General features: G+C 41.7%; 2 long non-coding RNA genes across 3 annotated transcripts; both read left to right on the top strand.

The window, feature by feature from the left end:
* Positions 1–511: 511 nt before the first annotated feature.
* Positions 512–20,560, top strand: LOC111735980. Of its 2 annotated transcripts, none has more exons than XR_002779032.1 (4): positions 512–711; positions 11,519–11,606; positions 19,422–19,568; positions 19,983–20,560. It is a non-coding gene; the product is annotated as an uncharacterized LOC111735980 (long non-coding RNA). The 2 variants fall into 2 exon arrangements; XR_002779031.1 differs by having other exon boundaries at positions 19,422–19,647.
* Positions 6,867–7,618, top strand: LOC111735981. The gene is made up of 2 exons (XR_002779033.1): positions 6,867–7,121; positions 7,342–7,618. It is a non-coding gene; the product is annotated as an uncharacterized LOC111735981 (long non-coding RNA).
* Positions 20,561–26,099: the final 5,539 nt, after the last annotated feature.

The raw sequence follows: 26,099 nt of genomic DNA, 5'->3' as shown, positions 1-26,099 counted from the left end.
CTTGGTAGGAGGGAGAGAGGAATTGGCATTTCCTGAGACTCTCTGATTGTGCCAGATGCTGAGCTAGACACTCAATATGCAGTATTTCAATGGCTCCTCAAATTAGCCTTATACAATAGACGGCATCACCCCCATTTTACAGATGAGGAAACTGAGGCTCAAAGAGACTAAATGATTTGGTTTTGGTCCTACAGCTCTTAAGCGGTAGAGTGGGGCTCAAACTCCATCTTGACTGGTGCCCAAACTCACATTCTTTCCACACTGCTGGAAATTTCTATGGTTTCTAAGCTTCCTGGGAGCAAAGATCCACACAGGTAGCTTGACTCCTGTGATGGTTAATTTTATGTGTCAACTTGACTGGGCCAAGTTGCTGGTGCTCAGCTATGTGGTTAAACATGGTTCAGGGTGTGTCTCTGGATAAGGTTAACATTTGAACAGGTAGATTGAGTCTAGCAGATGTCCACCCTGGTGTGGGTGGGCCTCATCCAATCAGTTGAGGGCTTTTTGACTAGAACAAAAAAGCTGAGAAGGAGAATTTACTTCCTCTGTCTAACTGTCCTTGAGCTGAGACATCAATCTTCTGCCTTTAGACTTGGACTCGGATTGGAATTTATACCAGTGACTCTTTTGGGGCCTCCAGCTTGCTGACTGAAGATTCTAAGACTTTTTGGCCATCATAACCATGTGAGCCAATTCCTTCCCATAAACCAAGTAAGTTCGTTTGTTCTCTCTCTCTCTCTCTCTCTCGCTCTCTCTCTTCCTCCCTCCCTCTCTGCATATATACATACATATAAATAAATAAATAAATAAATACATATATATATATATATATATATTCTATTTCTTCAGAAAACTCAGAAAACTAATACACTCTTTCTGACCTCATGGCAAAAGATACTTCTGTTTCTGATGAGACATAAACCCTGGCCCTGGCCACTTGGGGATAGAGAAGGGGACAGCTGCTGTGACAGGGCCTCTAGCATGACAGTCGGAAGTTTGGGCCCCAAGGTTAACCATTCAGAATAGGGCCATAGCATGGTTTGGTCAGGTGAGCCCAGCGGAAGACAGATGCAGGGCCTGGAAGCAGAGACCTGAGCCTGAGGATGTGGGTCTAGGAGGGTGGTGAAGCTGGTGCCGCTCAGAGAACAAGCTGACTTCTCAGAAGCCTCTGGGTGCACACTCAGTTTGATTCCACCAACTACATGACGGACAGGTTCTCTGCTAGGGGTAGAGATATCAAAGGAAATCACACAAACTGGCCCTCTTTGGGCTCACAGTTGAGTTCACACAGATGGGCAAAGAGAGAATTTCAGTACAAGTTTGTGTGTGTTAGTATTCCTTCCTCCAGCCTGCCTCGGCCTTCAGCCTCCACGTGTCTGGTATTGCCTTTGGAATATTGCTGAGTGCTGAGCACCTGCTTCAGCGTGCTCTCTGGCATCTGGCTGTATCTATGTGATCTGTGATCCCACGACCTGTAGGTTACAGCATGTCCACCCAGTGGAACAGTCAGTCATACAAACAAGCCATGTCACTTAGATTTAGTGTTCATTTCTGAATATGCATTTTCAAATAGAAGACAGCAAGCCAGATATATCCTGGGTGAAGATGCGCTGTATGTATTGAAATACTATTAGTCTGCTGGAGCAAAATGGGTACTTGTTATTGCAAAATGCTATAATTAATGAAGGCAATAAAAGCTATTAATTTTAAATTTAAAAGTTATCAGACTTTACAAATGGTAAAGAGACAGTGTGATGCTAATACAGATGTTTTAAAGAGAGTGAGTTAGCTAGATAACTTTTAAAACAAATTAATAGCCTTTTGGAGCCAACAAATGTTTATTAAGTTTGAATAATAATACATGACAGCATGATAGAGATGATAGAGATTAGATTAGAATGCAAAAGTTTGTAGAATTATTTACTATACTAATATTTGTAACATTCCTCAAATAGTCTTTAAGAGTCAGATTTAATTTTTGATATTTATTCCCATTTAGTCCATGAGTCTTTTGAGAAAAAGTTTTATTCAGAATCCTTCACCTCTGTGAGGATGAATTAAAAAACATTAAATGTCTATTTAGGGGGAAAAGAAGGAGGAAAATCTCTAAATTCTTGTGAAACAACATTTATGATAAGTCCTCTTCAAATCTAGATCTGAAGGACATACGAAATAGAAGATAGAAATGTGTAGGAGAATAGTATTCTAGTCAAACTACGTTTCAGTCTGGTGGGTTGCTGTGCCTCTCTGGGGCAGCTGCCAGCTCAATAGTCTTAGGGAGGGAGAGAGCCCAGCTAACCCTGCATCCCCCAGGGCGGGAGGTATAGAGTGTCCTACTGCAGCCATCCCAGGAGTGGCCTGGAGAACAGGGTCTGGGACATGGCCAATGCCCAGAGCAAGGCTGCCTATTTCCAGAGTGCAGGAGAGATCAGGACACCTCATGGAACCAACTCTCTGTGGGTGGCAGATGGGAACAGTATCGGGATGGCAGTACTCCACAGCTGAGGTCCCCAAGAGCAGCTGCCACATGGGCCCACAGACTCTAAAGGAAGTGAGGTCCTCAAGCCGCACGGTTAGTATAGAGCTGGCCTTCTGTAGGCTGGTAGGAAAAAAACTCAGTCTCTAGAGCTGGGAAGATCTAACTTTTCTTTTCTTTTTTTATTCTTTTCTTTTCTTTTTTTGTTGTTTTATTTTAATTTTTTATTATTTTATTTATTTACTTTTTTTTTTTTTTTATGGTGACATTGGTTAACGAAGAAGACCTAACTTTCGATGCTGGCTGTGGCATACTGTCTGTGTGACCTTGGGCTAATCCTATAACCTTTCCAAGCCTCAGTTTTCTTATCTGTAAAATGGGGATAATAAAAGTAGTAGTAGCAGTAGCAATACTACTAATAAGTACATAACACTTATTGAGCACCTACTACCTGCTAGGGATGCTCTAAGCACATTCCAGGTACTATTTTATCGAGATTCCATGGAAGGACAGTCTTACAGAATGGATTCTAATGTTGTCCTCATTTTAAAGAAGACAAGACTTATCTCAGAGGGTTGAATTGAAAGGATTCAATGAATTAAAATTTATAATTACTGGCATATAGTAAGGTACACATTAAAAGAATTCATCTCCCTTCCTTTCTTTTTACCCTGCCCCCGCCCCACTCCCCATACTGAGAGCTAGCCTCACCCAGATTCTTCCACTCTTCTTGTAAAAACTTTGAACCCCTCCAAAGGCTGCAAACACTCGATTGGGAATTGCCTGATGTTTTAGAGACTTGGTTTGCTTCCTGGTGTCCAGCTCAGGGCTGAGCACATGGTGGGAGCTGGAACAGTACATCTAGGCTCAACTTTTGGTGGAGTGTACGTGGCCTCTGAAGCTCTTTCTCAGATGTTCCTGTTTTTGGCCCCTTGGATTGACCCGTAAAACCCAAGGGCTCTTCTAAATGATGAAGGCAGTGATCAGATTTGTTTTTCCTCCTGAGCTCAGCAAATGGCTTTTCAGTGTGTCTGTACCAGGTGGCTTAAATGTCCAAAACCATGTGGCTATTACTGAGACTACTGAAGCCAGATCGAAGTTGGCTGGTGTTCCAGTTGCAAACATTGCTCTCCCCTGGGAGCCAAGCTCAGGAATGCATGCCATCTGAGCAATGCTTGGTTCCAGCAACTTGATTCGCAATTTCTTTGGACTCAACAGTAGCAGAGCCCTGCCTTGGAAGTCACACTGGTCTCTGGATTGGAGCACATGTAATGGGCTGGTGAGCCTTCTGAGTGCTGAAGAATGTTGGCTGCTTACAAGCGCCTCGGCATTCACTAGTCTCTTCTGAGCGAGTCCCCTCTGAAGCCCCACCAGCATGGTCCTCTGGAGCCCCACCGGCACAGTCCTCTGTAAACAGCAGGGCAGGCTTTATCCTCTCAGATTGGGTTACACTTTGAGCATCCATCTCCTCAGAGTTCTGGGTAAAATCCTTTCAACCTGAATTCTTACCAGTTGACAAGCCACACACTGTCATCCCTGATGGATAGGATGGTGGCAGAAAAGTTACCACCTCGTTAAGGACACAGGTTAACTGAGGGTGATTGATTTTCCATAGCTCTGAGAAAGCCTACAAATCCTTTGTATAAACACTAGTTTGACAGTGAAAACCGTTTTCCCTTCTTCTGTTGAGGGCAGCAGACAGAGTAAATATTGACAAATGAACAGGTTTACTTTCCTAAGGGGCAGCGGCAGGTAAATGGTGCAGGGGAGACAAGCTCTGGTTGAGTCATCATCAACACAGAGAAAGCCATTCTCTCTGGGTATCATTTTTGATGTGGTCCGTGGTGAGACCAGGGTTTTATGAGGCTGAGGTGGTTAAATTGGAACTTTGTAAGGCAGCAAAATCGTCTGGGTCTTGACCCCACCCCCTCCACCCCCACCAGCGTGGGGATTCTGATGCAGAAGGCACTGGCATTCATCGTATATTTACAAAGCTCCCCAGTGGCTTTGATGTCTGCAAGGCAGTGAGCCTCTATTAAGAGAAAAATGTTTGAGCTTAGCATGACCTTTGATTCCTAGCCATCTCCAAGTATTCTGTCTGGTCACGACTGCATGGGGACAGTGTAGATAATGCAAAGATATTACCTTAGCCTATAGTTTTCAAAATGTGCAATCTGGATATTGCTAATGAAGAAAGCCTCATCAGTTACAAAGGCCAATGCTCAAGTTGATTTCCAAAGACCCTCAGAACAAACGCCGAATCCTGCCAGTCCCCACCTGACCTATTCACCCTTCTAATGATCCCGTCCTGCTTCACTCTTCCTTGCTCACTGCACCTTAGGCTCACTTCCCTGACAGCTCCTTCTCCTCAGGCCCCTTCCCATACGCTGTTCCCTCTGCCTGAGGGATGCTCTTTATCCTGACCCTCCGTGAGGCCTTCTCTCACCCCACCCCTGAAGGTGCACCCTGTTATTCTCTCTCTTCACACTCTGTTTCCTTCTTTATGAACATAGTTGGGTTTTGTTTATTGTCTTCCTCGTCAGATTGTAAGTTCCATGAGGAGAGGGGCAAGGTTTACTTCCACCACTGCTGTATCCTCGGAGCCCAGCAAAATTTCCAGTACATGATACGAGCTCGGCAAGGGTTTATCTGGTGACTGACTGAATCCACGCAGAGCTGCATGAACTCAACGTCCACCCTCAGAGGAGCCCTAGCGACCACCACTGGACGTTTCAAGAGTGGAAGCTACTTTTCTAAGAAAGACACATTTAGGGGCCTGAGGAATGATCTGCCTTCCTTCCTTAGTAAATGGTCCACAAAGTCTCCTGGCATTGCTTTTTCTTGTTCAGTCAACTCTCTCCTACTTCACACCAGGCTTCCACTGACCTCCCCTCACTCATGCAATGCTCTTGCTTCCTTTCTTCAGGGGGGTCACAGGCTGTTGGGAGAACCTCCCTCAATGCTTTCCCTTTTCTCCTCATCAAACACATCTTCATTTGTGCCATCTGAGCAATGCTTGGTTCCAGCAACTTGATTCGCAATTTCTTTGGACTCAACAGTAGCAGAGCCCTGCCTTGGAAGTCACACTGGTCTCTGGATTGGAGCACATGTAATGGGCTGGTGAGCCTTCTGAGTGCTGAAGAATGTTGGCTGCTTACAAGCGCCTCGGCATTCACTAGTCTCTTCTGAGCGAGTCCCCTCTGAAGCCCCACCAGCATGGTCCTCTGGAGCCCCACCGGCACAGTCCTCTGTAAACAGCAGGGCAGGCTTTATCCTCTCAGATTGGGTTACACTTTGAGCATCCATCTCCTCAGAGTTCTGGGTAAAATCCTTTCAACCTGAATTCTTACCAGTTGACAAGCCACACACTGTCATCCCTGATGGATAGGATGGTGGCAGAAAAGTTACCACCTCGTTAAGGACACAGGTTAACTGAGGGTGATTGATTTTCCATAGCTCTGAGAAAGCCTACAAATCCTTTGTATAAACACTAGTTTGACAGTGAAAACCGTTTTCCCTTCTTCTGTTGAGGGCAGCAGACAGAGTAAATATTGACAAATGAACAGGTTTACTTTCCTAAGGGGCAGCGGCAGGTAAATGGTGCAGGGGAGACAAGCTCTGGTTGAGTCATCATCAACACAGAGAAAGCCATTCTCTCTGGGTATCATTTTTGATGTGGTCCGTGGTGAGACCAGGGTTTTATGAGGCTGAGGTGGTTAAATTGGAACTTTGTAAGGCAGCAAAATCGTCTGGGTCTTGACCCCACCCCCTCCACCCCCACCAGCGTGGGGATTCTGATGCAGAAGGCACTGGCATTCATCGTATATTTACAAAGCTCCCCAGTGGCTTTGATGTCTGCAAGGCAGTGAGCCTCTATTAAGAGAAAAATGTTTGAGCTTAGCATGACCTTTGATTCCTAGCCATCTCCAAGTATTCTGTCTGGTCACGACTGCATGGGGACAGTGTAGATAATGCAAAGATATTACCTTAGCCTATAGTTTTCAAAATGTGCAATCTGGATATTGCTAATGAAGAAAGCCTCATCAGTTACAAAGGCCAATGCTCAAGTTGATTTCCAAAGACCCTCAGAACAAACGCCGAATCCTGCCAGTCCCCACCTGACCTATTCACCCTTCTAATGATCCCGTCCTGCTTCACTCTTCCTTGCTCACTGCACCTTAGGCTCACTTCCCTGACAGCTCCTTCTCCTCAGGCCCCTTCCCATACGCTGTTCCCTCTGCCTGAGGGATGCTCTTTATCCTGACCCTCCGTGAGGCCTTCTCTCACCCCACCCCTGAAGGTGCACCCTGTTATTCTCTCTCTTCACACTCTGTTTCCTTCTTTATGAACATAGTTGGGTTTTGTTTATTGTCTTCCTCGTCAGATTGTAAGTTCCATGAGGAGAGGGGCAAGGTTTACTTCCACCACTGCTGTATCCTCGGAGCCCAGCAAAATTTCCAGTACATGATACGAGCTCGGCAAGGGTTTATCTGGTGACTGACTGAATCCACGCAGAGCTGCATGAACTCAACGTCCACCCTCAGAGGAGCCCTAGCGACCACCACTGGACGTTTCAAGAGTGGAAGCTACTTTTCTAAGAAAGACACATTTAGGGGCCTGAGGAATGATCTGCCTTCCTTGCTTAGTAAATGGTCCACAAAGTCTCCTGGCATTGCTTTTTCTTGTTCAGTCAACTCTCTCCTACTTCACACCAGGCTTCCACTGACCTCCCCTCACTCATGCAATGCTCTTGCTTCCTTTCTTCAGGGGGGTCACAGGCTGTTGGGAGAACCTCCCTCAATGCTTTCCCTTTTCTCCTCATCAAACACATCTTCATTTGTGCCCATTTCTTTTTCATCCTACAGTCTTTCAGAGGGAGAGATGTCTTGTGTTCAGGCGGGGCACTCGTCTGGACAGAGGGCTTTGCATCCTGGAAGAAGCTGTAAACCAAAGGGCAGGCTCTCATATTTCTAGCTGCCTCTAGCAGGCTCTGTCTTCTGAACTGGCCTGTGCAGGAGACTAGGGGCCCATTCCAGGCAGAGGCTGATGTCGACCATCTCTTCTCACTAACTCCCTCCTCCACAAACCCTCACCATTAAATCTCACGGAATAAAGATGAAATCAGATTCACTTTCAAAGTCAGATTTCCGTATCTCTTCTCAACCCAACACACATGCACGTTCTGCTGAACAACAACAACGACAAAAATTAATGGGGAAGAAAGAGAGTTCATTCTATTGTTAGACTGAAAATTTTTAAATATGAACTAAATTGAATGAACACTTTATGGAAGCAGTTTTTTAATTGCCAAATTGGGTTAGTACAGTAGCACAGGATGGCAGGAAAGACAAAGAATTTGGAATCAAACTTGATGATTTTTTTTTTTTTTTTTGTTGGCGATTAGATAATATTTTCTAAGAGAAAGTTTCTGGTACAAAGTAAGAACACAGAATAATATTAGGTAAGATTTATTTAGTTCTTACTATGTGCCAGAAAGATTTCTAAATGTTTTGCCTTTATTAACTCATTTAATTCTCACAACAGCCCCATGGATGTTATTCCTACTTTAATGATGTGAAAATTGAGGCCCAGAGAGGTAGAGGAACATGCCAGCAAGTGGGGAATCAAGACAGTGCACAGAGGCTGGACTATAACTGCCATCTTACACTGCCTCTGTGTTGGTGAAGATTGTGATCCTTATGCTTCATTAGTCAGGGTTCTTTTCCCATGTTCAAATGAGGGAAAAGATGAAAGTACTATCACTTTAAATCCTTTGGCAAGAAACTGGCATATGAAAGAAGAAAGTTCTGTCCCAGGATTGCAGAAATAAGTCAAGCAAGTAATGTTTTCCAAAATATCTTGCCATAAGGCAAGTAGAGAATGTTGAATTACAAGGGCTGTCTTTTGCCACGTAAGTTATCATTTCTTCTCTGCCAATGCAAAAATCCCCTCTGTTGAAATCTGGCCTGTGATGGGAGCTCCTACCTGTGGGGGTCAGCCCAAAACACGTGTGTTTCCTTGTCCTTCTGACGTGTGATTGCTGCTGGTAGCTGGTGCCCTCTGCACTCATGGACCTCACCTGGAAGGTGCCTTTCTCATCAGGAGATGGTTAGAAGTTCCGACTTACATGAGTCAGCATTTCTAAGCATTCAGAACTCTAGATATTTTTGTTTATGCTTGCTTCACTAGGTATTTGCTGCAAGTGTCTACATCCAGGAATAGCATTTTGATGTGGCCAACAGAGTTGGCCTCAGATTAGTGTTTTCTGTCTTAGCATAGTGTTTCTGTTGCTCCGTGCTAACTGTGGCAATGTGGAGGGTTTTAACATCCAGATGACAGCTTGGACGAGGAACTTCTGCCTCTCCTTCCTGCTTCCACCGACACCTTTGACACCATCCCCGATCTGTTGTAACTCTAAGTCCTTTTGACTCCAAAGATTGGGACTCAATTATTTTTTTTTACTTCTCCGTTCATCTATTAATCTATCCACTCATTCATCCATCATTCATTTATTCATCCATTTATCAATTCTTTATCATCCATCCATCCATCCATCCATCCATCCATCACCCATTCATTCACCACATCCATCATTCATTCATCCATCCATCCCTCCATCTATCATCCATTTACCTATTGTTCCATTAGTCTATCCATCATCTATCTATCCATTTATCCATCTGTTCGTCCATCCATCCATCCATCCATCCATCCATCCATCCATCCATCTATCCATCTATCCATCTATCCATCTATCCATCTACCCACCCACCAATCATAAACTCCCATTGAGCACCTATTGTGTTCCAATCCAATTTTAAGTGCTGGAAATCAGCAGTGAATCCAGCATTCAGCTCAGGGCTTCAAGGAGTCATCATGTCACATCTACCATCTTTTAGATCATACTTGCATATATGTTATCTCCATGCTTCCCACACTTCACTGACATCTACACAAATTTTGCCACATTTGCATATAACTTGTACTATTATTTGCTTAATATTTTTCTTTAAATAACCTAACCTATCAATTTAAATAATATAAATAAATAAATTAGATTTAAAATAAATGTTTTAAAATTATGCATTTGATATAAGTTGTATGTTTTCATAAAGAATTAAAATAAATATCTATAATGTATACCTGTGCCTTACCTAAAACCACCCCAGCTACCACTAATGATAACTACACAACATTGAAGAACTCACTCAATTCATGTTTATCTTAAAAAGTCACTCTGAAATAATTATGATCTCAATTTCCGGATGTACATTTTCAAATGAGGTAATTCTTCTAAAGAGAAACTATTGGTAAGAGTTGGAATGAAGACTGAAACTCAGATCTCCTGGCTCCAGAGTTCAGCAATCCAGAAGTTGAGACCCATTAGAAGATCGCGAAGTTAATTGTTTCAGAGGCCATCAATAGTAAAAGAAATTAAAGTATAACAGAGTGTAGACTATCTTAGAGTACATCACACTCAGTGAGGGTAAGCTTGGTTTTGCGAAGCGGGATCAGGATACCAAATGTGTATCTTACTGTGGGGGTTATGTTCTGATGTTTTTGAAAGCCACTACTCTGCTTTGCCATGCTATTTGAAAATAGGCCTGCCTTGTTGGTACTGCTAGACTAGTTGCATTGCAAAACTCCAGGGGTTGACATTTATATCATCATCAAATCTATCCCACTGCCTGTTTTTCTAAAGAAAGTTGTATTGGAACACAGTCATGCCTATTTGCTTATGTACTGTCTATAATTGCTTTTGTGCTACAAATACGGTTGCCAGATTTAGCAAATAAAAATACATGGTGTCCTGTATTTTATCTGACCACCCTAACTATAATGGAAAAGGTAAATAGTTGTGACAAAAACCATATGGCTCGTGAGGCCAAAAATATTTATTATTTGGCCCTTTGCAGAAAAAGTCTGTGCATCCCCGATCTGTATGAATGGCACCCTTTGAAACAGTGTACAGACTGTACAGCTGCACGTGGTGGTACTTTGGCCGCCAGTGGCCTCTTGGAAGTTGCAATTTCCTTTCAACTTCTTATTCTTCCATCGCATTTCAGTGTTTGCTTCTCTTCATGGCTCTGAACCAAGGTCGTGTAAACAGAGAGAGCTGAGTTTTCCCTCCTAGGAGCTTTCCTGCTAATTTCTCCCAGTACGGCCCTTTATCCCTGCTCCTGGCTGCCCCTATCACCACTACCACTCTTCCCAAGCCTCTGGCCCCCTAAGACATATGAATGGAGGCCTTTGGACCCTTTTGACAATAAACCCTGAGTGACGCCCTTAAACAGATGAATGGAGTTTGAGAATAATGTGAAAAACTGTGAAATTCTCCCAGTGTGAGGGGCCCAGCCCAGTTTTGGACAGTGAATCATGGTCTTAGCCAAGATGTTCTCATTAAAATATCTGTTGACCTCCTTGGAGGAGTGAAAGCTGTTGCCTGCAAAAATAGGCAGCTTCTCAGCCTCCTCCTCCTCTGTGGCCTGTCTCACTCCATGGTGGTCTTACTCTGTACATCTCCTCTATTCCTTTGTCCACCTTCCCTTGAGCCCTATTCCAATTATTGGGGACATGATCCTCGTCTGAGGCTTACCCATGTACGAGGCCTAGAATGATAGAATGATAGCTCAGCTCCTCGCCATTTCAATTTCCTTCTTATTTATTTTACTATATATTTTTGAATTCAGACCATGCTGGGAATGATGCATGTGATTCTGGGGCCCAATGTCAAGGTGGATACCAGCAGCTAGAATGGTCCAGAAGAAAGCCAGAGTGTGGCCAAGTGCCTGGGCACTGTTTTTTTAAGGCATGTTTGAGTGAATCAAGGTTTATAGAATGTTAATCTTGGATGGAATCTCTATTTATCATCACTTACAGGTCCTTCATATTATACCTGAGACTAGGGAATGTGAAAAAAGACCAAAGTCTTAGTGAAAAAAGTGGCTTCATGGTGCACTGAGAACTTGCATGTGATGGTAATTAGTCTTCCTATGTCTTCCTGGGTTGAAACCCATAAGTTTTTTTATCTTCCTTTTCTAGCTTTATCACTGCTGTTGTCTTTGATGACATCATCATCTTGAACATGATGTGCTCTTCATAGAGTGCTCACTGGGGATCGGCCACTAGGGTAAGCACTTTACATAGATTACCTTATTTAAAGATCACAACAACCTTCTGAGGTGGAAACCGAGGCATTGATAGTCGAATCACAAAGCTAGTAATATAAGACTAGTTCTTGACTACGAATCTGTTTGATGTTTTTTCCCCTTGTCCACTGCTAGTTCTCTTGAGCCTAAAGTATATCTGGAACATAGTGGGTACTCAATATATATTTAGGGAGTGAACAAATGTTTGACACCGAAGTTGGTGCTCTTGACCATTTTGCTGGTGGATCTCAAACTCGGCTCATTATTAGAATTGTTTCCAGATCTTTTCAGAATGCAAATGCTGCAGGCCCCCCTGGAGATTCTGAGGTGAGGCCCAGGAATCTGATTTTTAATACGCTTCCCACTGGACTCTGAAGCAGCCAGCTCAGCCCCAGGCTGCAGAAAAATTTGGCATCCACTGCTGCCACGCTTTACTGCCTTATGAAAAATCTGCAGTCTTTTTTAATACTTCTGCAGAACAGATAAAACCACAATTTATGTTACACAATTCATGTGGCTGAACTCATGTCCTTCTGACAGACCTTTCACATTTCAGAATATTACAAATTGCTTTTTCTGGGATCTCAGAACATAACATTGGATCTTGGGAGGCAACTGGACTTTCCTGATGTCCTCCCCAAACATCACATAGCTATTTCTTGTTCTCTGTCCAATTATCTTTCTGCTAGAGAAATCAGCCTCCCTTGTTTATTCTAGAGGAGAGAAGACAGGGGGGATAATCCAAGTGCTTTTAAATATCAGGAAGGGGAACTAGAGTTATCCGAGTTACTCCTGGGATAAACCTAAGATCGAGGCAGTCTTAAGGCTCGTTTCTCCAGGAGAGTTCCTGTTTACCCCATTGCCCTGTTGAAATTATTAATAGTCCCCCTAGTTAGTCTCAAACACGAACCTGGATTTGGACAATGAATAATAGGTCCATTCTATCTAAGACTAGAAAGAACAAAACTACATGGAGATGTTTCTGTCCATTACAAGAAAGGAATCTTCCTGAGACATGAAAAAAAAAATCCCCAACCACCCCAAAATATGCAACCAGGCTGCCAAGTTAATAAATTTCCTGTTACTGGAGGTGTTAGGAAAGAAAGGACATGGCTCTTTGTTGAAGATGATAGACAGTAAATCAAACAGCCATGGATGACCTTGGGGACTCCTTCAGACTAAATGTCCCAAATTCCCAGGAAAGCAGAATCTGTGGTGCCTGAGCTGTTGTAGGAGTGTGTGTCATGCCCACACCCACACCCACATGAAGAGAAGCTGGGAATAGCAGAGCCTGTCTCTTAGTCTCCTGAGTGGAAGGATATGGCGTAGTTAGCAAGCACAAGATGTTTTCCCAGTACTGTAGAATTGGAGAAGGCTCGTGTAGCTGGCTCTTAACATCTCTCTCAACAGCTTCTGCTGAGCAGGCTGGGCGAATCCTCAGCAGGCCTTCCTTTCTTGCTCCCATCTGTCTTTGTGAAAAATGCATAAAGTCTAGCCATCCTCTCCTCCCTACCCCTTCCAGCCCCAGGTCACCGGGCAAATGTCCATTTGCTCTTTGGTAAAATCTGACCCCTGCTCACACTGAGTATCTCAGAGCTGTGCAAAGTGTTAGGGAGTTTCCCAGCATTCTTCAGGGGAGTTATCACTTTCAGCACCACCCATTTCCTATTCCCTTACATAGTTAGAAACTAAGGCACTGGCCTCTGTGAATTTCCCCAAGATCACACAGTGCATTGGCCACAGGGCCAGAGATCCAAATTCAAGATTTCCTACGAAAAGCTTACTTCAGTATCACCCTTCTTTCCTAGTAGATCCAGAGGAGCAAACTGCAAATTTTCAGGCTGGAACGCTTTTGTTGTTGTTAAAAGTCAGTTTTTCTTGCTATAATTAGATTAAGAGGAAAACGAAGAACTCACTGGTAGCAGGAAGAAGCAAGAGTCCTCTTGAGTCTGGCATTTGATGAGACAGATATTCAGTTGATGTGCATTTCCATTTTTTTTTTTTTTTTTTTGGTAGCAGAACCTGTAGCAGATTGCTTGCAGGCCTGTTGTTGCCATAGTAGTTGGCTGTGCCCCAGGCAAATGGGGTGCTGGTCTGGTCCCACAAACTTTACCTCAGTCTTTATTACAAGGAGAGTACACCCATTTTTGTTCTCAGCGTGTCTCTTGTCCAAGATTCCTAGTTTGGTTGACAACATCCTGCTCAATATAACTTTGTTATCATAGCCTGAGATATAATGACTTATTTTGGCCAAGGAACCTGGTGGCTAGCACTGAAGGGACAAGTAGTTAATTTGTTCGTGACCTCAAAACGATGTTGGAAATGAAGGAGCTGAAGGCAAGTGCTGGGTAGAGACACGTTCTCCCCACAGTTACTTTTGCCCTACACTCGCACCCCAGAAATGCTCACTTCTGGCCCCTAATGTTAGGTGATATCGCCCCACTTCCTGTGACAGCTCTGGCTGGGAGCATGTGGCTGGGGGCTCAGTGGTGGGCTTCCTGGGCCCTTCCTCCTCACGGTGCCCTTCATGGGCCCTTCTCCCTCCTCAGGCTGGGATACTTTTTGTTGTTGCAGAATTGAAGCTTCTGGTCCCCTTGGCTGCACCAAGTTGGGAAAAAATGTGAAACAGATAGTGTCGAAGTGCCAGCTTCAGTTTGTGGATCAGAGTCGAAATGATGATCCGATTATGTCCGTTAATCACATTTGCTATCTGGAGATTACTTTGTTACTCTCACTCCACAGAGAGTGAAATTTGAATGGCAAAAAAGGTAATATACCAAAGACTTGAAGTTTTATCATGGGGCGAAATTATTGAATCTAACATTTCCCCTAGGGTAGGAAAGTCTTTTTCTTAACAGAAGTATATTATTTTCCCACACAATAGATGACATTTTGTATTTTCAATATTTTATTATTTCCTAGTTATAAAAGTATTATATACTCATTTAGAAAATTGGAAAACACAAAACATTATAAAGAAGTGGGAAAAAAATGCATATAATCCTACACTCCAGAGTCAACCATTGTTAACAATTTTACAAATAAACTTTGTCTGTTTAATATATTTTTATTTATATGTTTTGCTCCTAATAAATAAATATAAGTGTTGATTTATATGCTACCTTTCTCCTAAACGATGCAAGGAACTTAGAATTTTTAACTCTTTTTACCCCTTCTTAACATACAAGCTAGTGTTGTTGTGTATTTTAATTATCTCTAAACATATATTTTGTCATTATTTTTTCTTTATATTCATTTAGTAATGAATATAAATATTCACTTAGATTTACTCACATTTTTACTACTTTTGTGGCTCTTCGTTTTCTCTGCATCTTCAACTTTCCTTGTGGGACCATTTTCCTGTCAGAATAATGTACTTTAGAATATTTTTAGTAGTATAGGTCTATTGGTCCAAATTCTCTCAGTTTAAGTGGGAAAATGGCTCTATGGATTATCTTGCAATATAGAGAATTCTTGGCTGACCATTATTTTCTTCTAGTTCCAGTTGAGCTTGTTGCTAGTAAGAAGTTAGCTATTTGTCCAACCATTTATTCTTGGGAGGTGGTTTTCTCCAGTTTTTCTGACATTTCATTATAATGTGTCTAGATTCATTTTTTAAAATTGGATTTTTTGAGTTCGATGTTTTTGAATCTGTATTTAATATCTCTTCACTTTGGAAAATTCTCAGTCATCAGTTCTTCAAATATTGCCTCTGTCTTATTCCATTCTTCCTCGCCTTGTGAGGCTTCGATTAAAATATGTTTGACCGTCTCTGTCTCATATTATATTTTTCATTGTTTTTTTCCATGTGATTCATTTTGCACTGTAACTCTTACCACTGTTCTCATTCTCATGCCTGCCTTACCTACTTTGCTTGCGGCATGTATGCCTTCCAAGAGGTAAGTGTCATGCCAGTCCCTCGGGTACCCTTTGCTCAGTTGTTTCATAAGAGTTTCGGACTGCGATTGGATGTAAAAAAAAAAAAAAAAAGGTTCTAATTCGAAGGCAGGGGAAGGAGAGGAACATGAAGACAATGGCCAGGTATCTCTTAAAAGCATCCAGCAGGAGCAAGAATCTCTGCTCATTTTCTGATTAGAATGATTATGGATGACAGGTAGATTTGGGCTTATATGACAGTTAATTAATTGATCGTGGCAACTGAATCACTGTCGACAAGGACTCAGAGTGCAGATCGAAGCTAATGTATCAGAAGGAATGCTCTGATACATTAGTGATACCTGCCATGTGTTTGGGAGGGAGATGTAATGACACTCAGATCGTATGTTTGCCATCTCTGACTCTTACCTTACACACCTTAACCAAGAATACAAAATTGTGGGATAGAAAAATGGTTTTCATACACACTTCAAGGTAGACATGGTGTTTATGACACTCTAATTTGTTATTGATGTTTTGATCTTATGGTTAATGAAAATTCTGCCCATTGGTGATGGTATGGACTTTGATCTTTTTTTTTTCCTTTACCTTTATATGCATTTTAGTGGGAAGCTATGCGAGGCTACATCAAGCTCCTCTCACTAGACCCCATCTTACATCAGAGCTCCCCTGAGTTACTGACAGGTATAAGCACTAAGCTTTTAGAGATCATCAGTGTTCTAAACTTGGCACTTCCACATAATATCTACATAATCTTTGTAATAGCTGGCCTCTACCTAGATCTCTAGCCTCATCTCCCAGTGCTCACTCACATAGAAACAGCAGAGACAGACATTAAATGATCACAGATACTGGGATAAAAGTTCATTTATAAAAGGAGAAAGTTCATTTATAAAAAACCAGACAAGGGATTAATATTAAGAACATACAAGAACGTATGTCTTAGAAATGAACAAGAAAAGATCAGGAGCCCCAAATTAAAAAAAAAGGGGGGGCAATGAATACGAATAGAAAACAGAAGAGGAAATCAAAAAGATGCGTAATAATACAAAGAGATGCTCAGGTTTACTAGATATCAGATCATGCAAATTAAAACAAGAGTAATACCTATTTTATACCAATCTCATGGGCAAGACCATTGGCTAGATGATGCCAAACATGGAAAGTATAATGAACCGAGGAGTATGGCAGAGGGCAGGACAAGGTGAGAATGGAGGAGAGGAGAGAGGGAAGAGGAGGAGAGGGAGGCTCTGGATGGTTCTGGTCAGCGTGAAACTGGCTGGAATGCAAGCAGCAAAGGGAAGCATGGTTCAATACAAAGTTAGAGGGATACCGAAGGGTCAAATCATACAGGCCCTCTTGGCTATGCTGAGTAATTTTGGTTTTATTCTAAGTGCAATGGCAAGATATTGAAACACTTTCATCAGGAAGGAGAGATTTTTAGGTTTGCAGTTTGAAAAGCCACTCTGACTGCAGATCACAAATAGGGACAAAGTATGTCTGGGAAAGCTGGCGGGATGCCATTGCAGTCCTCCAGGTGACAGGCACAGGTAGCTTAGATGGTGGTGGTAAATTTAGAGAGAACTGAATGGGCTCAAGAGATCATTGGGAAGTAAAATGGATAGGAGATAATGGAGAGGGATGTGGCACATTATAGATGCTTAATAAATATGTGGCAAGTGAATGAAGGAGGATTATTATGTGTCTGTCTGCCTGTTCTCTGAGATAGAAAACAGTGGGGAAAAGAGCAAGTTTAAAAGAGAAATTTGTAAATTGAATTCTGGACAGTTGAGTGAGATGACAAAATGTATAACGGGTAAGTGGCACTTCAAATACTTCATGAATGTGACACTGTGGGGATGTCACAGAGAAGATTACCACATCAGCAAAGTAGCAGGTCTGAATGAGCTTTGTAGTCCCTTTCAACTGGTGGAGTCTTACGATTCTAAGCAGAATGCCTTTAAGATTTCTCCTTTTCTTTGATATCTTTTGGGCATACTTATAAACTAGTTAATATACATCAAAAGCCAGCAATCCAAGATAGATCTCGAAACATCATTTGAGATCAGTGGCAGCATGTAGTACTCAGAGTGCATGCCCCCTTCAACCTCCTTCCAAAAATGTGTCCTTGAGAATAGAAAATGACACCCTCCTTATGCCCGATGTTCCCAGACAGCAGTCACATCTTTTCTCTCAATTGATTGTCACCGTAGCCCAGGGGAGTTAGATGTGACCTTCATGTCCCTTTTAAAACAAGAAAACCAAGGCTCAGAAAGGTGAGATGTCTCATTTACAAACCTTTGTCAGACTCTCAGAAACTTCAGAAATGCTCTTGAACATACCAGGAAAAAGAAGCCACCAAAAACAACACATGATTGAGGTAGAAAGCAGAGTCAATAAAGGCAGGGGGTTTTCTAATTCTTACTGGTCTTTTGTCAGCTTGCGCAGACTATATGATGTTAGATATAATTTTCTGTAGGAAAGAGGAGGTTAGCAACAATTCTAGTGAATAGGAACCTTGCTCCATTAAAACTTACAAAAGCCTAGAATGTCTTCTTTGAGGCAATGGTTCCCCTAAGAAGCAGGCTGGGTAAAATGTCCATGGTGCTATCACATGAGATAAATTTTCTGGGCCTGGCTCCTTTGGCAGAACAGTAAAATTCACCATGTCACTCTCTGTCTAAAGTCCTTCAATAGAACTCTGCCTTCCACAGCAGTAAAGTGTGGTCTCTGGACTAGTAATATTGATACCTCCTGGGAACTTGTTAAAAAACAAAAACTCTCAGACTTCTCTCCAGACCTTTGAATCAGAAATCTGTGCTCTTCTGGAAATTGTGATACATGTTAGATTTGGGAACCATTGCTCTAAGGAATGAAGTGGAAGTTCACAAATATTCTATATAAAGGCCACCAAGACTTGACCTCCAGTGGTGTCCTTCTCTTCATCTTCTTGATGCATGCTACATTTTCTGGCGATACCAAACTGCTTGAAGTTCTATTCTTGTATCATGTCATTTTTGCATCTCTGTGCCATAGCTCATGTAGTTCTAGAATGATCATTCCCTTTCTAGAATGATGTTCTCAATTTTTTTTTTTTTAATGAGTCTGACTAATTCTTGATGATCTAGCTCTGATATCTTTTCCTCCCAAGACTTTTTTGGAACCCCAGATCGCTTCAGCCAATCAGGGCCCACTCTTGCACTGAGGGAGTTGACAGCTGGGTGTGGGTGAGATGAATACCCAAATAAAAATTTATTTTTAATGTTAAGAGGAAGGAAAGAATAGCCCAAAGCAGCAAATATCCAGTACTCTAGGTTTACAGATGGCCATACACTCCTGGTTTCTTCTCAAGTCTATATGTACATTTCTCTAGTCACCCTGACTCTTCTGTGTTGTTAATATATCCATTTCTCCATCTTTCCCCTCAACAGAGAGTGAGTTCCCTGAAGGAAGGATCCATGCCTAATTCATCTTTAGGTCCTCAGCTCCCTATATAGACACTGGCATTCAATAAATGTGCATCAGATGCATCAATAAATATATAACTTAATGAGGAATGCTTCCTTCCTGCTTGTTGAAAAAATCTATTTCCTTAGCAGTGGGAATGGAATCCCTGCTAGAGACCAGAAGTCAGAAGTCAAACTGTCCCTATAAATTCCTATTCTGATGGATATTTTGTTTTTGTTGTTTTGTGTGTGTGGTTTTTTTTTTTTGCATTGTGAAACACCCAGGCATGTGGGCTGCTTCAATTCACGTGTTTGCTCCATCCTTCATCACTCCATTTCCTGGGAAGAAGCGGGAGCCATAGGAGCCCTGTGCTAGCTGCACATGTTTTCCGTTTCATGTTTCAGCCAATAAATGAGAAGTCGCTCTCACAGGCCACTTAACATGTATTACAGACCTTTCCTTGGACACATGGTCTCTTCTCCTTCCTCTGGGAACCCAAAGCCTGAATGATCTGCAGACTCAATAGGGATGGAGAGCTGGGCTGTGTGACTTGAAGATGAGCAGTCTGACCTCACATATATCGCATTAGCATAGCACAGGTGGGTCTGGCTCCTGGTGGATAAGGCTAAACATCTGGAGGACCCAACATCTGGATGACCGCACCCACGGACGATGCCGGTATCAGCTGGGGCTGAGGCTTTGGGTCATTTCTTTTCTTTCCACTCCTTTCATTTCGCTTAGAAAAAAATTCAGCTCTCTCTGAACATGAACAAGGAGCAATTTTAGCTGGGATGGAAGGGAGAGTCCTCCAGACTCATCATTACCAGCCAAAGTAATATGAAATTAAAACTCAGGCTTGGCTGTTCACTGTAACAAGCAGAAATCTAAGACCATAATACATAAAACACAACCTTTTACAGAAATAAAAATCCATGCAAAGCCACAGAGCTCAGAAATAGCATTTGGTTCTTCTGTGAAACTACCACTTTTTTTTTTTTTTTTATCTCTGCCAGACCAAACCCTAGAGAGAATTGACTGCATTCTTGCTACGGTCCCTCTAAATGGAAAAAGAAGGCAGCAGTAAAATAAGGAAAGTGAGACTGATGTTCTGAAAATGGAAAATACGAAGGTTGAACATTTAGGGGAAAATGCTCTATTTAGAAGGGAAGAACTCAGAGCGAGAACGCTATCGAAATGGTGGGACCCCAGGCTCGCTTGGCAATATGGCTTATCTCAAAAGACGCTTGCTTCCAGACCTCAAAACTGGCCATATTTTGCCCCAGAAATTCTTCATTTCATTCTAAAATAGAACTTGTAAAGAGAAGTTGGAAGTAACTTTTATGTGGTTGTTTTCTAAAACTCTCTTCTCTCCAACAGATAAATACTAAACACTTTGCTCTCAACAGCGAAAGGTTCAAATGTTATTGGATGTTTATGCAAACCTTCCAACTCCCTGTGTTTGTAAAAGTGAGTTGGGAATATCCAAGAACAGTTCGTCTGTCCAGTGGTATTTCAACATTTCCAGTTTTGCTTAACTTTGGAACCAAAGGTTGGAGATGTTACAGCATCAATAAAGCCACAACATGTTGAAGCTCATGTCTCATTAGATAAAAACTATTTTGGAGAGAAAAATTGGATGTCTAGTACTTATAAATCTTGAGGTGGAGCTGGGTTTCAGAAATGTCTAGAAATGGCTCAATGGTTGTTGAACGTATTGATCGACCAGAGCTTATGTTAAAGGTTTGATGAAATAACAAAGGTAAATCACTTAGGACAGCACATAAATAACAGGAATTCGATAGCTACTATTTTTATAATACAATTATTACTTCATTGATTGAAAATACATGTGGTCCCTGAACATTCTCGCTTAACAGATGAGAATTAACTTTCCTATTTTGTAGTATCTTAGTCTCTGGCTCATCTAACATTTCGACCATTCGTCTGGTTGCCGAATTGGTAATAATGATAATACTAATTGTGATTTTTATGATTATTATTATACGTAGGTGTGTGGACATTATGAGGACTAGAGGGTGAAATTAGGCATGGTCCTTCATAAAAGAATTAAAATATTTGAAAAAAATTATCCCCTCTAGTAATCAACGAAATGGAAATTAAAACATAAAATGCTTTTTGCCTACCGACATTTCGAAACTCAAAACCGTAATTTCTAATGTTCTGAAACACAACTAGAAGGAACATAATTTGGCATAATTGATTTTTGGAAAGCAACACGACAGTATAAATTAAGTGCCATAAACATGTTTCTATTTGTTTATCCACTTTTAAGAATGTATCTGGAAGCTTTAGGAGGCAAATTGAGTGCAGTCAAAGATTTAGGTACAAAATGTCAATTGCTATGTGCATGTGTCAGGATCTTGTCAGGAAACAGCACGCTCGAACTGAATCATTGGAGGACAGTTTAATTAAAAACAGAACGAAACAACAACAACACAGTGACTACTTACAGAGTGTGGGCAGGGTGTGGAGAGAGCACCAGGGATGATGTACGACCTTGGGGCCAGCCCCAGGGAGGCACTAGTGCCCACTCAAGGCCTGAAAGGGCAGACAGATAGTGGTTTCCAGAACCTGGAGAGAGAAACTGTTTGGAGAGGGCTTCTGTGTGGCCGGCATGGGACAAATGGGCCACCCTCACCTTCCTCCCAGCTTCTGAGAGCCGGCACCTCCCGCTCTGAGTCCAGGCAAAGCAAGAGGCAAGGGAGCCCTTTGACAAAATCCATCTGGGCTCATGGGGAAACAGTGGCTCTGCAGAGACAAATGAAACATATCCAGCACACTTTGCTATTTTTAAGAGCAAGAATAAAAATGGAAGATAATACAAGTGTCCAACAACTGGGAAATGAGTCAGCAAAGTGTGGTACATTTTGTAGTGGGATGTTGTACAGCCATTTAAAATTGTGCTTTTGAAGAAACAATAACATAAGAAAATGTTTTCAGTATAAAGCCAACTGAAGAAAAGTAGGGTAGAAAATTATATACAACTCCAATTATGACAAAAAAAAAAAAAAAAAGAGAAGGCACACATGACCCATTGAAAAAAGGCTAGAGGAAACATGCCCACACTTAAATTATGGCTATTTTTGACTTGAGGAATTACAGATTTTCTTCTTCTTTTTGTAGTTATCTAAATTTTCCAAATTTTACATGAGTATACATTACTTATAACCAGAAATACGTTATTTAAAATAACTTGTCTTTTGCCTTCTCTCACTTATAATCTAGTCAGAGAGAAAGGTTACTTGCTAGCTAACTATAGCAAATGGGATGGAAGAACAAAGGAATAGCTCATTGATTTCAACCAGCTGGCAGAATTAGAGACACTTCCTAGAATAGATGGCATTTAAACTGGGCTTTGAGAGATGAGAAATATTTTGATAGGCTGAGAAATGACAGAGAGGACAATGAGAACCAAAGATTTAGAGCTCAGGATGGAGTGAAATGTCCAGGGACAACAGTAGATGGATGATTCTAGAGCAATACATTGGCAGAATCAGAAGAACTTTTACAACATACAGATTTCTGTGTCCCTCTCTGGATCTACTGAATTGGCATCTCTTCTGGAGAGCCCAAGACAAATATTTTGAAAATGCTTCCGGGTGATTCTAAGGCATCACCAAAGTTGAGAAGCACAGGTGGGCAAAGCGTATTAGGAGAGTAGGGGAAGCCCTTGATGGACTGGCTGTCCAGGAATCTCTGTCTCCTTCCCCTGAGGAGATAAGGATCCAGCAACCACCTTATAAAATGTGACCCTGCCCATGGCTACAGCCGACTGGGCTGGGGCTGGGGTGGGCCTGAATCTTTGGTGCTAAGATACGGCTGTAGGCTTTGTGATGGGAACTTCTGCCTGCTCTGTGACCTGAGGTAATAAAGGCAAAAGAAGCACAGAGATGGAAGAAATGAAGCTGGTGTAAGAAGAAGAGAAGGGATGGGAAACTGAGAGGACCCTGCCACTTTCCAATCTCTGGTTCCAGTACTTTCTGAGGCCCCAGTGGGTCCACAGCCTTGAGTTTATAAGCTCTATTTTGTCCTTATAATAGAGCAAAGTTTTTAATGTAGGCCTGGCTGGAACTAGTTTCAATTATCTGCAGAGATAAGCAGGGCAACCTGTAACTTCAGACACAGCAATGTTGCACGTTGCCAAGTCCTGGAATCTAGAGCGTGAAGCTCTGCTACCACCTAACTAGCGAGTGCAGTCTCAGAACAATAGGTTTTGTGGAATTGGTGGACATTGCAGCACAGAAAACCAAGTGCATATGTAATGATCTATCCTTGGCCAGGTAAATTAGAACATCTCTGGATAAACAAAGTTAAACTGGTTTCTCAACACGTTGTTCACCTTAAACTTACACCAGGTTTCATGTCAATTACATCTCAATAAAGCTGGGGAAAAGACACTTGCAAGCTTCAATGATAAGCACATTATCAAAAAAATAAAAACAAAAACAAAAAAGACACCTGGTCTCTTTACTAGAAAAACATCTTAGAATCGTTAAAGTCTCTTGTGCATTGTGAATCTCCTATAGGGATTATAGGATGCAGTGTTCTCCAAATTTATTTGACTGGGGTACCCTTTGGCTGTATTTTTTTTTTTCCTTCCAAAAACATGTTTCAGAGCTGGTCTTGGTCCATAAGCGCTAACTCATTCATTCATCTATTTCTTCATTCAGTTAACATTTATTGGAGGAGCAAACATAGGAACTATTTCTCAAAATGACATGTTATTTTATCAAGAGGACACACTAGCCTCCTGGGAATTGTGTGTGTGCATGTATATATTTGTGTCCATGTGCACGTATGTGTGCATGTATATATTTGTGCCCATGTGCACGTATGTGTGTTTGCATATACTTGGGGGTATACATTAAGAGAGAAATAAAGAGGGAGAGAGCAAGACAGAGGGACTGGTCCTTCACTTTGATGCTCAAGAACATGGCTTCCAGATGCCTATTAGCGAAGATATCATCTCAGCCTCCAAATAGAATTACAGAATGTCAAGTGGACTCAGGCTAGTTGCTCTGATTAATTTTGACTTCAATTAAAAAGAACTTCTGAATTGTTTATCCTTTGGTCCATCAAATGAAATATTCTGCCACAGTAGACTGTGCTTATGCTCAAACCAGTCTTTAATTTGTGAAAGTAACTAGACTTTCTTTGTAATCTTTTTCAATTTTTTTTTTTCTTAAAAGGCCTTGATTGAAAGCATTTTCTCATATGATAATATGGGAAAGTTTCCCAATGATAATAATGCTTTTGTCAGGGAAAGAAGATGAAATTAATATTTGTTGAGCATTCCTTTGAGTATTACAAATATTTAATCTTATTTGATTCTTCTAGGAACTTTGTAAGGCAGGCAATTCATTTTTCCTTTTTTACGGAAAAGAAAGTTCTGTGAAAGTAAGGTCCCCAGGTCTTCTTCATCATTTGGTACCTGACTTGTAGCTGGCCTCTGTCACATATTTATTGAATGAATGAATGAATAATAAAGAAACCAAGCTTCAACGATTGGGCTCAGGACAATCTTGCTTGTCAGGGTCTAAAAACCACATTTAAACGGAGGTCTTTCTGATTCCAAAGCCTGTCTGGTTTCCTCTTGATGATTTTAGAACTGAACAGAATGCTTTTATGTACACCTTTTGGTTTAATTCTGCAACCCTTTGAGTTGGGGAGGCCACACGATACTGTTCTCATTTCCTAAATGAAGACACTGAGGCTCAGAAGAATCAAGAAACATGTTCAAAATCACCCAGATAGTAGGGGGCGGATTTAGCACCCCATCCCAGGTCTTCTGACTCCAATCCCAGTGCTCTTCCAGCTATATCGGACGTATCTTGAAAGCAGCTGGAGACTTTTCTTGAAGTGAGTGGTACCCAAGCTGATGTTCAAATGGCAGCTGCTTCACCACCCTCTCTTTAGATTCTGGTTGTCAGTCTCCACCATAAACACAAATGCACAGGCTTCTCTGGAATCTTCTCTCCACATTTGCTGCCCTGATGAGGGGTCTGGGGTCTTCTTTGCCTGGGATGGGGAGAGCCTGACCCAGGCTGAAGTTCTCGATTCCATTGGCTGCTCTCTGGGGGGCCAGACATTTATGTTATTTTTTTCCTTTTGCTCTTTTCTGTTTTCGTTTTTCACTTTGCTGCATATTCCTAATGTTTCTCTCAGCTTCTGTCTTCACAGTGCCAACGCTGGGGAATAAAAACTGAATAATGCCCTCAGAAAACCCTAGGGTCGTTCATTTCTAGACACAAAGCCAAGAACTGGTCTGATTCAGCTTTTCCCCCTGTGCCCAATGCAAGAGTTGTTTAGGCATCCTGGGAAGACAGGTGGGGGTTTGTAGACAAAGATTATGTGCGTATTCATACATCTCTCTTCTTTACTCTCTTGTTCAGGCTCTTGTCATCCCTCTCCTAGTAGATTTTGATAAGAGGTTGTTATGGATTGAATTGTGTTCCCCCCACAAATATGTCGGAGTCATGACTCCCAGGACCTCAGAATGTGACTGTATTTGGAGAGAGGAACTTAAGAGAAGATTAAGGTAAAATGAGGTCCTATGGATGGGCCCTAATGCAATATGACCGATGTCCTCATAAGAAGAAATCAGGTCACAGACACAGAGGAAAGACCATGTGAAGAAACAGGGAGTAGATGACCATCTATAAGGCAAGGCCTAGGAAGAAAGCAACCCTGCCGACACCTTGATATAGAACTTTTAGCCTACTGAATTATGAGAAAATAAATTTCTGGTGTTCAAGGCCCCCAGTCTGTGGTACTTTGTTATGTCAACCCTAGCAAACTAATTTTAGTACTGAGAAGTAGGATGCTGCAGTAACAAATACCCAGAAATGTGAAAGTGGATTTAGAACTGGGAAATGGGTAGAGGCCAGAAGAGTTTTGAGGTTCATTTTAGAAAAATCCTAGCTTGCCCATAAGAGGCTGTTGGTAATCTAGCAAATGAATACAGACATTAATAATAATATATATAAATACAGGGCATGGAGAAGCAACTTTGGGATCATTCTAAAGTTCCATGGAGAATTTAATTAATATTAATAATCATTATTATCCTCATTTTATAGCCAACAACGACAAGCAATAATAATGGCAAA

This window comes from Pteropus vampyrus, unplaced genomic scaffold, assembly GCF_000151845.1.
Source record: "Pteropus vampyrus isolate Shadow unplaced genomic scaffold, Pvam_2.0 Scaffold16, whole genome shotgun sequence".
NCBI lineage: Eukaryota > Metazoa > Chordata > Mammalia > Chiroptera > Pteropodidae > Pteropus > Pteropus vampyrus.
The sequence above is the reverse complement of the archived record's forward strand: the minus strand, read 5'-3'. Positions and strand labels throughout refer to the sequence as shown.